This window comes from Onychomys torridus, chromosome 2, assembly GCF_903995425.1.
Source record: "Onychomys torridus chromosome 2, mOncTor1.1, whole genome shotgun sequence".
NCBI classification, from domain to species: domain Eukaryota; kingdom Metazoa; phylum Chordata; class Mammalia; order Rodentia; family Cricetidae; genus Onychomys; species Onychomys torridus.
The window spans coordinates 51,446,229-51,459,545 of NC_050444.1; the positions used below are offsets into that span (position 1 = coordinate 51,446,229).

Below are 13,317 nucleotides of genomic sequence, written 5' to 3' on the forward strand. Positions count from 1 at the left end.
GGTCTTGAACTCTTTTCATTTCCTTCCACTGTTTGCTTCTGTTTTAATATATTTCTTTAAGGTATTGATTTATTCATACTTCAGAACCTCGATAATATTCATAAAGACTATTTTAAGATCTTTGTACTCTGCATCAACTGTGTTGAAACACATAGGGCCTACTGTGTTAAAGTTACTGGGCTCTAGTGGAGACATCTTTTCCTGGATATTATTGATTGTGTTTATACACTGGTATCTAGGCATTTAGGGTTGAGAAGATTTTAATTCTAGGTGATAATATCTGGTCTTACGTTGTATGATATTTTGTTTGTGTTCTGACAAATAAAGCTTGCCTGAAGATTAGAGGGTGGAGCTAGCCACTAATCTGCCACAGAGATCAGAAAATGGTGACACACACCTTCAATCTCAGCACTTGGGAGGAGGAAGTAGAAAGATCAGGAATTCAAGGTTACCCTGGGCTACATAAGATTGAACCAGTCTAAAAGAGAAACAGAGTCAGGTGGTAGTAGTGTATGCCTTTAATCCCAGCACCTGGGAGGCAGAAGCAGGTGAATCTCTGTGAGTCTAATGCCAGCCTTGTCTACAAAGCCAGTTCCAGAACTGCTAGGACTGTTACAGAGAGAAACTCTGTCTCAAAAAATAAAAACAAAACAAAACAAAAAAACAAACAAAACTCCTCTAAACATGTTTCAGTGTGTTTAAAAATATATGAAATACATGTAGATTTGAAAGAAAAAAGGGTAGAGAAAGTCCTTAAAAAAGAAATAAAGTAATAAGCCATGTAAAGATGGAAAATACATAGATAGTCAGATGCAGAGGAAGCAAGATGAGAATGCAGTACTGAGAAAAGGTACCAAGCATCATCACTGAAAATAGATAAGAATTATGGGTTAATTTAAGGGTATGAGCTAGTTATTAACAATCCTGAGCTACCGTCTGAACATTTATAAGTAATATTAAACCTCTGAGTGGTTATTCTGTAACTGGCCAGTGGGAGAGAACCATCTGTTTACAGTCTTGTCCTTGTTGGGTAGGTGATTCTGCCTTGATTCCTTTTGTGTTCTCTGATTCTTAGCATAATGTGGTGACTGTTTTTTGCCTGGTAGGAAATTCCTCTGTGATCTTGATAGATGTGGGATTCCAGATAAAATATGTTCTTAAGTATTGTGATATGACAATAAAGAACGGGAATGGAATAGAAATGGGTTGGTGAGGGGGTCCACAGGTAGGTGGTAAGTGGGCTGTTCCTCTGGGATCTGCATATTTTCCTGGGAATGGGTACATAGTGTAAGGAGATGCCACATGAGATAGTCTGCTATAGAAGTGATGGTGATACTAGAGAACTGTACATGGAGAAGAGGAGGGAGAGGGAAGATCTGAAGCTCACCTCCCTGTTTTGCTGGCTTACTTGCTTCTCTCCCTGGCTTGGCAAGTGGATTCACAAAGAATGCCTGCTGGAGCAGGCCTTGGAGAGAAGGATAAGTGTGGAGGAAATTTTGAAGCTAAGATCTGTATGAGCTATTGAAGATAGGCCCTGTGGTGATTTTAACGGGAATGACCCCATTAGGGTCCTATATTAGAATTCTTAGTCATTATGGAGTGATGTTACTTGACTGGGATTAGGAGGTGTGGCCTTGTTAGAGTAGACCTCCCTTTGATGGAGAAAGTGTGTCATTGGGAGTGGGCATTGATGTTTCAGAAGCTCAAGTCAGGCCCAGTGTCTCTTTCTACTGCCTGCAGATCAAGATGTTGGACTCCCAGCTCTTTCTCCAGCACCATGTTTGCCTGCATGCCACCATGCTTCCTACCATGAAGATGATAGGTTAAACCTCTGAATCTTTAATCCAGACCCATTTAAATGTTTTTCTTTACAAGATTTTCCATGGTCATGGTATCTTTTCATGAAATAAAACACAGAGAGTAAGCAATACAAGCTGAGAAACCCCCTCAGATGGAAGGAAATTGCTTCAGAGATGACTCTCAGAGGAAAGAAGTTTCAAAGAATTCTCTGAGACCAGAATAGCTGCCTGAAAGAAGCAAAAACCAGTCAAGCTGCCTTCGAAGAGGCTCAGATCAACTGAGGCATCTGGAAAGGATACTCTCCAATCTGTTGAGCTGCTTGTAATCTGTGCAATTTGTTCCACGTTCCCAGCATTGTGTCACCCATACTTGGGTGGGCTGTGGTGATGCAGCTGTCTTTGAGTCATTTCTGCTGCTATAAGTAACTCTTCATCCATATTCTTGCAAAGAACCCCCAAATAATTTATTATTTCAAACAGTTGGACTTTGGTGGTATCTTTATTTTGGTCTGTCATAAGTTTCCTATCTGGGTGTGTGTTTTTCTCCGTTTTGTCACACAGCACCAAGGTATGCCTGCTGGTATTGGAGGCAGGGATAATAGGGAGGCAGGTGAGTTGGGGGGGGGGTATTGTAGGAGAAGATCTACATGATCCATTGAAGATGGGGGTGAGAGAGTTTGGGTGTCAGAATCCCACAACAGGTGTTCTGCTACAGAGCTAGGGGTGAGCCTGGAGGATTAGATGTGAAGGAATAGAGGGAGAGGTGAAGATCTGCAGTTAACCTACCTACTTCTCTAGCCTGTGAGTTCCCAGGGAACACCTTCTAGAGATGGAGGTTAGAGTAAAGGAATGAGTGTACTTTCCCAATTATTTTCAAACTGTTGCATTTGTATGTGTGGAACAACTGGATACACAGGATGAATACACAAGTACTTTCTATTTGCAGCACCCAGTACTAAGTCTTTGCTCATAGTATCATTATGAATATTTATATAAAGTCTATGAATGAAGAAAAAAAGGCAGGAGTTGTTCAACATTTGAGATTGTTCTTTGCTTGAAAGCAGGTAAGTGAGCCAGGTGTTATGGGTACTGGCCATAAACAAAAGACTCTTGACTGAGAGACAAAAGACAATGTATTAGTCACAGTATTGGCAACTGCCACAGTGACATCATTTGTAACACTTTCTCGAACCCTGGTCCCATAGGGCAATGTATCAGGAACAAGTTGACATATGCACATTCAGTGGATCATGTTAGAAAAGCACCCCAAGTACAGAAGAAAACAAGCTTTCCTCAGGAAGCTACCAGCTAACCTGTGAAACTACTCCTGAGACAAACATTAGCTTTGTTATTCTGGTGTGTAGGGCAGGGGTGTGAAATCTTTCCTGTGCCCTAGAGAAAGGCATTATCTTTCCCCTTCCAAGGCTGTTGCCACACAAACCTTTCTGAAGAGATAATTCAAGACAGCCTCCAGTGTCTTTCTCAAATGAACAGAAATGGAAGAGACCCAGGGACAATTATCTCCCAGGATAAGATAATGTGAAGCTCTATTTTATGGATGAGGAAACCATGTTTCAGGGCAATAAAGAATTATGCCTCATATAAAGGACAGCTTATAAATATCAAAGGCATATTGTGACCTCATGTCCTTGACTCCAAGTCTCTCAATTGGCCATGTAAGTAAAGCCTTCCACCCTGACTTCTACTGCTAATGAGGTTGCTAGTCACTTGGTTCTACTGCCTCCTCAATTATACCACACATATTTAGGAGGTAGAAATTGTTTCTTCTCCAACTGCAAGACCAATCATCAAAAATTTACGCCTTTGAATGCTTTGAACTTTCTTCTAAATGTCAGTGTTTTATCATAAACAAATAGGTAAGATCATTTCATGTAGCCAACATAAACAGATAACTAAATAACCTTCTCATGTTCATGTAATGATAAATAATTCTGCCTTTGCTGTTAAAATCACCCTGATTTCCATTCAATTTTTCACACAAAAAAAGAGGCATTTGATTTTATTCCAATTAGAACTGAAGTTTACAAGTGTTAATCCAGCAATGTCAAAAGACCCCAGGTTCACACTGGGGAGGACTTTTGACACATGTATTTGTAGTAATTTTTCATGTAAAATATAGCAGAGTGTTTTTGGAGAGAAAACTGTGCCTGGACTCTGTCAGCAGCATAATTGACTGTTTTTATGTGTGTCATGGCATTTCTTAAAACTTTGGCTGGAATTGTGGCATTTCACATCACAGAAAAGGAAATAAAGCTGTGTTGTAGTTTGCTTACATCAGGACCTTAAAAAAATCCAATTTCAAAGGAGCAGGAGTTTTTCCTTGTGGAAAGCAGGGGTCTGGGTAGCATTTTCATTTCCTGTCTTTTTAACTTCTAGCACTCCCTTCAAAAAGTTCTGAGTACAGAAAGCAGAACTTGCCTCCAGCACAAAACCAGAGCCCACTTTTATTATAGTTGTTGTTTCAGGGCTCCTGGATCTCATGCTGAACCTTAAAATCCTATTCTCAGCTCAGCTGCCAGCAAACTGTGAGCAGAGCAGTGAAAAGTGGAAGAAATAACAGGCTTCACCATGCAATCAGTAGTTCCCCCACTGAAACCATATGTCATGCATAGAATCTAAGAGACTTGAAAAGTCTTAAAAAGCTGCAAAGCTGCTAGTGTCTACAATGAGAGTTAGTGATGGGCAAGTGCCTATTAGAAGAGACAGAAATACAGAAATCAATGAGCAAAGGAACAACATGGCTTTGTTAAGGAAAGTATTTGAAACAATTGTCCTTTATTGACTTAATAACTTAGTAACTAAGCCTTTTATTTAAGAAACATCTTTTAACCCTAGAAATCAAATTATATATACACAGTTCTCTACCCGCAGCAGGCATTTCCCCCAACACTGTGACTCAGTCATAGAATGAATAATTAATCAGAATCATCATCATGAAAACCTTCTTCTCTCAGCTGCTATTTTTAAAAGCAATACATATTGGAGTTAAGCATTGAAATCAAGAAGAATGACCAAATCACTTCATTTTATTTTTTTCTGGTGAGGAAATACTGTTTGTTTCTTTGAGCCATATTTTATCTGGAGAATGGCAAGGGTGATACTTACCTGTAGTTCTATTATCCCCATTACAGGAAAGACATGTGCAATATCATATCAGGTGACATGCAAGAATTCCCCAAATACTACATCATAATCCCAGGAATCATACTGTATATTTATGCTACATTGAAGACTTCCTCAAAGGCTGAAAGAAATACATTTAAGTTAGTGATAAGATGGCTGGAGTTAATAGAGCTATTCAGTTATACACAGCCCTAGAATGTAATTATTTCACTTTTTAGTGATTCTTAAATTTTTTTGGAATATGGAATTTTGTTAAATTTGTATATGTGTACATGTTTGCATGTGAGGATGCACACACACGCGTGTGCATGCACACACACACACATACACACATACACACACACACACACACACACACACGGATATTTAGGTCAGAAGTTAACATCTGATCTTTTTCTTAATTACTGATCTTCTTATTTTATTATTCTTTTATTTGTTATTGCTTTATTTTCAGAAGCAGAATTCTTTTAAGCAGAATAAGGGCCATAGTCTCACTTTGTTCTCTTGGCCAGCCTGGCCTCTAACTCATAGAGATCCACTAGCCCATGCATACAGATTTAGAGATAAATGTCATGAACCATCATCCGTGGCTTATTTTCGCTCTTGAGACAGTATTTTTCATTAGACTTAGAATTCACCAGTTAAGCTCTACTCTCTTGCCAGCCAGACCCTAAGACTCACTTGTTCCCACCTGCTCTGTGCTAAGATTACTGGTGCACGCTATGGTGTTTCCTGTGTGGGTGGTGTCGAGAGATCAAATCCAGTTTCTCATGTTTGTGCTGCAAGCACATTACTGACAGGATCATCTATTCAGCCCTGAGTATGAAATAATTTTATGATTTTTAAAATGATTAAAATAAGGGTCATGGTTTCTTGATATATAATGAGAAAGTATTTTTATTTGTCATCTAGGATAATCTCAAAAAAAGTCAAGATTGATTTTACATTTTGGATAATATGAAAATAAAATAAAAATTTCAAAGTTTAGCTATAATACTGTGATTTCATTCTAAGTGTGCTATTATATCAGCATTAATGTACACTGATCGTTGTATAAAGATCACTCACTGTGATCCATATAAATTTATATAAGTCAAACAAGAATGCATTATACCCACCTACACATACATTTCAATATTGAGAAACTGAATCTGTACTTCAGACCATTTAAAACTGTAATTGAAATGTTTTATAAAGAGTTATTTTGGAAAATCCATTGGTGAAACTCTCAGATCAGTTCTGAAACTATTTTTATACACAATTTTCCTATAAAACTGTAGCTAATCCATTTTGAATATTTGTATATATGTTTACATCTACACACACACACACACACACACACACGCACGCACGCATGCACACACACTCTCTAACCATTTTTTTTATACTTCTTGGTTCTCTGATTTAGAGAAAAATTCCTCCCTTTTCCCACAGCTAGCACTAATAATTTAGGGAGGGACTAAGAACAACCAGTGTATTGTATTAATTCACATGATACTATAAGTGATATACCAAGTTTCTATTGTATATTATGTATATGTGTTGATTCCATACTATGGTAATGTGGTAACTTCTCTGTCCTGGTGTTTATAAGGGAAGCTAACAAAAAGAAGTGACCTCCAGGACCCCCTGCATTATTTCTGCTAGTCATTCATAAGATTTCCAGCATAAATTCACTAAAATTACTCACATGAAGCCAGATCCAAGAACTTTCTACCTGTATCTGCCTGGAGAATAAGAGTTATGGCCTGTACAATATAATATTTGAAGACATGCTTTGGTCTGGCATTTCCTTAGATCCTCATGAATAAGAAGAGAAAATGCTGTTTTCATAAAAGTCCCAGGATAGTCCTTTACTTAATTGTGAGAATATCCTAGCTTAATAGGCTTAATTAGTTGTTTGCTTTCTGCCTGAAGTCTAGGTAAGTACAGCTAGCTGTTTCCTGTTACCTTCAGAGTTACATCCATAGCTTGGGTGAAACAGTGTCCATTTATAGATAAAATAATTTTTAAAATGTTAGACAAAGTTAATTTCCAATATATCTTGGAAATAAGTCAAAAGAAGCAATTGTAATCAGAAAAAAATGTCAAATATCTTTGTGCAGTTTCAGCGAGTACGTATGAAAATAGTAATTAGGAAATAACCAAACTTAGTGGCACAATAGAAAATGAATCTTTTTGTTGTTGTTGTTAAATATATTTGTAATAATTTTTTTTCTGGCTGGGTACATATGGCCTGGCTGTCAATGCAGGTTTATAGGCCCGTGTCCACAGTGCTGTTTTATGTCCCACTGTTTATATTAGAGAACAGTCTATATATGCTTGTAACTGTAACCACAATACTTTCAGGACACCGTAGTTTTTCATTAAGTATGTGAATAGCTGAGTAAAATTTATGACATGACTGATAAAGTGGTAAACACATTTTTAGTCCAGTTTAATGCACTTAACTGTGAGTAAATTGTTCACCAAGTGCTTCTTTAATTTATAATAAAAAAGTTGGGATAAGGGAGTACAAAATATACTTTATGAAAGGGAGAAATTAAGCAAAAAGATGTTGTAAACAAAAACATGTTTTCAGATATTGCATGGATTCTCTTATACTGTAGATAAATTTAGGCTGTCTGTAGGCTTATGTATAGTGAGTGCATCAGTGATCTGTGATGCTGTGGTTTCGCATGGGAAATTTTGCATGAACATAATGGTCTACAGTAAATGTGCTGCTTCACAGGCAGTTAAGTCTTGTTTATTAGATCCATGTAAGCAGATGACATCTGTCAGGATGCAGCATTGGAAATTTCCGTTTGTATCTTACAGCTCTGAGCTACCTGATATGCTTGTCTCCATTTGCTCTCAGAAGAGGTAGGTCTTCTGCAAAGTAATACTCTTTCTGTCTCAGTTGCTTTCATTGAAAAGAAGGGAGAGTCTACAGGAATAACTCCCTGACACTGTTTCAAGCACATTACTTAAATATAGATTTAATTACTTCCTCTCTCTTCCTTCTTAACATAGTTTTAGTGGCTTCTTCCTTTCTCTCTTGCTTTTTTCCACACCTCTGTCTTTTGCTTCCCCTCTAGTTACTAGAAATTGTTTTGAAAGTATTAGTAGAACTCACATCTTTTCTCCGCATCTTCTAATCTTTTGCTTCTATCTCCTCTTCTTGTTTAAAAGCAATCGGAATGAAAAAATAACCTTTAAAAACATCTTTCCAGTTCAAGGTCTTAAGTATTACTTTCATTATTTCATGATAAATGCTGTTTTTATCAACATGTATTTCTTATGAGGCCAGCATTATAATTAAAATATTCAACCTGTCAGAGCCTTTTGTTTAGAAGTTCTGCTATTCCTCAAACAAATAATTGAATTTTCAGACAGTTATGCATGTCTGTGAAATCTCTGGCCATTGCAGAAAATACTGAAAATGAAAATTTTTTTTAAAAATGATGGATTATAAAATTGAATGTGCTTTGTTATAATATATTGAAAAGTTATTAATGAAATGATGAGAACATTAAGGCCAGGTGAATGTTCTGCTAATGTTCTTGAAGGAGGCAGAGTGCTGCAGAATAACTCTTTTGATTCATTTTAAAACCATAAATAGTTTGTGTTTTTATGTTAAATAGTATGCCAGCCAATAGTTTCAAGGTTTACCAAGCATCTGAAATGTAGCTAGCCAGAGTAGAGGTGTGTTGTCAGTGTAAAATAAACAGTTTCAAGGTGCAGTTTTTTTTTTTTAATTATAAAATCTTTCCTTAAAAACAGAAAGCATTGACTATATGCTAAAATTATAAAAAAATATTGGGAATTTGTTGGATTAATAAAATATATTATTAAATTTTCAACTATTTTCTTTAGCTTTTTTAAATGTAGCTACTAAATGCTTTAAAATTACATAGAATTTGCATCTCCTTGTATTTATACTGGGTAATATTTTTGTGTAATGAACCAAAGTAAACTTTTCACAGAATCTTAGCTAAGAATCTAATTAGAAACTTAGTTTGGTTATGAACACAAATAATAAATACTAAGAAATGTCATCATAAAATTAATAGCTGAAGTTTTCTTTTGAGTACATATTAAGTATGTGGGCACAATATTTGGATGTATATAGTCATGGCCTCTGACTCTCCATATTATAAATCTGTTTGTTCATAGCTTAGTACATATTTACACTTTTACATTTTAAAACATTTCTCACACAAAGGACTGGGTTTTATTATAGCAAAGTTATACACATAGGTCTGTTGATTTTGTTATATCCATATCCTTCCCTAACTGGCCTCCCTCATCACTTCCCTCTATAACTCTCCTCTCAGGGTGGGGGGATCATGAAAAATAAGGAAAAATTCTAAAGGGAGGCAGGAGGAGAAAAAAGTTTCTATGGAATGCAAGCAGGAGGGTCACTATTTCAGGGGAATGGGTACTTCAGTTTTTCATGCCAAAAAATAAATTTAGGCTCTATTATAGTCTGATAATGCAGTGGCAACATTCTTGTGCCATGCATGTGGTAAATAAACTATTCCCTTTTCCCCCACATAGGTATAACTTCAATTTCAGCATACTATAGAGAGCCACAAACATAATATGTATCAGTTCCAATTAATGAGAACTAGCTGTATTCACTATCAACTCCCTCCCAAAATTTTCATTCACCTGGAGAAATGTAAGTGACTAATAGCACAGGATCTTCTTGGCAGCCTTTGTAATCAGGTACCAAAAAGGAAGACATTCAACAGAACTGCCAAATGAATGTATCTAAGGTATGCAGAAAACATTTTCCCAAGCAGCCTAAACTTTTCACAGTATTGGCTACATTTCTATTCTCTCTTATCTTTGGTCTTTACTTTCCTATTCACTCCCAAAGTGTTCTTTCATAGCTTGAGTACGATTTGTAAATATTTCATGATATTTGATTCCATCTGAAGTACTTAGGAACAAAAGTTTGAATGAGATCCTGAGGGCCTAAATTTTTTTTAAATAGCTACAATAGAACAATAATAGAACTGTTCTGCCACCTTAGGATGAAGCCCCAAGGAAAGGACGACTGGGAAGATCATTTTCCTGCTTATATATACTGGGCCCAAAAGAACTGGCAACTTCATAAATTATTCCATGGTTATTGTTGAGGTAATTCTTCAGAGTTAAACATTCTGGTGAGTCGATGGTTACACAAAGAAAGTTGAATGTTGAGACCTGAATATTTTAAGCCTTTTGAAACCCATAGCACTCACACACCAATTTTATTTTAATAACTCCATTAGACAATGCATCAAAACTATAACTAAATGGTATTTCTGCATAAAACATTGACTCTCCACTTTGTTTTTTATACATGATATAATATCCTTAAACATTAATTATAACCAAAATGATGGCACTAGAACCTCTGAAAATGATTTGGTCATTTGTGTGTGTGTGTGTGTTATTATCATTCAAGGGGGTAATTGTTGCTTGATTCAAATTAGTCTAGGCTTATGTGCATAGACAGAACTTTTTCATCCATTTATAAAACAATCTGGGTGTGGTGACTCATACTTACAATCCCAGTAGTCAGGGTGCTGAGTCACAGGAATTATCACAAGTTCATTAGCAGACTATGCTACATCGTGAAGCACAGGACAAACTTGGATAGAGTGATTCAGAAGCTAAAAAGGAGGACTGGAGTAATGAATGAGTGACTCAGAGTACTTTGTGCTCTTGAAGACAACACAAGTTCACTTCTCATCACCCACATTATGGTTCACAATCACTCATAACTCCAGGTCCAGGGGATCCTCTACCCTCTTCTGAGCTCTTCAGGTATTAGACATGCATGGCTACATATACATACAGGCTGGAAAACACTCACAAATAAAATAAAGAGATTGCACAAACATTTGAAAACTAACAAAAAGAAAAGCTATGCCACGTCAGTGTCCTGTTGCTGCTTGTGCCGGACCTACCAAGGGAGGATGAAGAAGAGACTGAGACTTTTGCCCTTTTGTCTAGTTAACAGCACTGGTCATTGGTACTATTTGAATGAAGAGATCATTCTGAGTGAGCTCATTTCTAATTCATCAGATGCTCTGAGTAAAGTCAAAGATGAAAGCTTTGGAGGCTCCAGTCACCTAGACTCTGTAAAGGAGCTGCACATTAACCCCACTCCCAGCAAACAAGCAGTAGCCCACACAATTATGAGTACTGGGGTTAGAATGACGAAAGCTGACTTGGTTGTTGGTTGATCACCTTGGTACTGTTGCCAAGTTTGGGACGAAGGTCTTCACAGAAACTTTACAGGCTGGTGCAGAAACCTCTCTGATGAGTCATTTTGGCTTTGTTTTCTACTTTGCACATTCGGCTGTTGAGAAAGTGCCTGTAGTCACCAATCATACTGATGATGAGCAGTATGCCTGGGAATCCCTAGCAAAAGAATCATTCACAGTGATGACAGACACAGGGCAACCAATGGGCCATGGAACAAAGGCGAGCCTACACTGACAATACTACATGTTCTATTCCTAGTAACAAGACCATAACCAGAAACCACTTTCTGGGAGGAACTCCCCACATGGTTTGTTTCCCAAAGTAAAATGTTGAGAACAAAACTCTAAGCTTGCTTAGATCTCATAGCTTAGCAAGGCTTGTGAATAGAAATTGGTGCCCTAATCATATTCCACTTTAAACAGTAAATATAGATGAAATTTTAAAAAAATTACAAGCAAAAACAATATTAATTGATACAGATACAATTATTCTTTTTCTAGAACATAGGCTGAAATAATGCCTCACTGGGTAAATGCTTGTTGTGTGAGCCTACAACTAAGATTGTATCGCTACAACTTATATACAATCAGGAAGCAAAAATAGATATGTCTTTAGGGAAACGCCAGAAGGTTGTGAACAAGCTTGTTTATGAGCATGCTTGTGAATAGTAAGAGAACATGTCTCAAGCAAGGTGGAAATGAGGTTCAACACTGGAGGTTCTCCACACTTGTGTTGCATGCACATGTAAGCACATGGGTACTCATGAGTGCAGGCAAGTGTGTGTGTGTGTGTGTGTGTGTGTGTGTGTGTGTGTGTGTTGTCAGAAGTAGTTTTCAATAGGACTTCCTGTCCCTTGAGAATTTCCAGTAGATCCTAGAACAAGTGGACATAATCAAATCTGATATGGCTTTCTCCTAATTTTATTGTGAAAGTTCAAAGGAAAAAAATGTTTATCTTTTATAGATAGGTAAACATTGTAAACAAGCTACCTATATATCATTGAGAAAGTCTTTCTTATCAGTAAGAACAGTGGAAATAATTCAAAACACTGGTCTGGGCAATCCTTTTCTGGTAGTACTTACAAAACACAAGAAATAAAATAGACATTGAGAAATAGGTTTACATCAAAATAAAATGGTTTTGCACAGTCAAGCAAACAATAAATAGAAGATGCAGTTGTCCAGTTATACTTCTCATATAGGTTAATGTCCAGAACTCAAAATATGGCAATATAAAAAGCAGTCCTGTTGAAAATGGGTAAATAATCTGAATAGATGCTTCTCAAAAGAATAACAAATGGCCAATAAATGCTTGGATAAATCTTGAATATCATTATCCATTGAGGGAATGTAAATAAAAATTGATAAGATTCTCTATCATTGCAGTTAGAACATCTATCATCTTAAAAAGTGTCAAAGAGGAGGGATATTGTGTAGAAAAGAAGAAACTTTGTATGCTGTTGGCAGTATTGCAAAGTTGTTACCACAACTCTCAAAATAGAATGTTGTCTTTAACAGACTGAGAACAGTATTTCCTGTCTCCCAGTCCTCAGTATATACCAGAGGGGAAACTTATACAAAATAGAGACCTTCTTGTCTGTGGTATTACATACCTGTTAAACACAGAATCAGCCTTGCTACTCATTGCATGCTCACATACTAAGGACATATATCATATGCACAAAATGGAGTGTTACTCAGCCAAAAGGAAAAGTAAAATCCCATCGTTTTTATAGAGTATCACATTAAATTAATTAAACCAGAAACAGAAATGCAGCTACCATATGTTCTCTGTCATACATGGTCAGAAAACCACAGTGGAGGGTGAACAGATGGATATGACCAGTGAGTACATAATGTGTGTATTAGTAAACCTCCCAGAATCTCATTGATGGGCCCAAATAATGCAACTTTATTACAAAAGGATTTGATGCAGTCATGGGAGTCTAGAACATCCTCATTAAGCCCAATAATAAAATACTGGCTACTTCTATTATTAATAAAATCATCTTTATCCTCTGAACTGGAGCATTGCAGACTTTTTCTCTAAAGAAAACCTAGTGACTATTTGGGACTTGGATGTAATAGTTATAGTCTCTTCTGCAATAATTAAGCACACTGTGGTCAAGAAA

The 13,317-nt window shown here is 36.7% G+C and overlaps 1 pseudogene; it reads left to right on the forward strand.

Moving 5' to 3' along the window:
• The first annotated feature begins 10,894 nt into the window (after positions 1-10,894).
• LOC118577853 lies at positions 10,895-11,420 on the forward strand (annotated as a pseudogene).
• Positions 11,421-13,317: the final 1,897 nt, after the last annotated feature.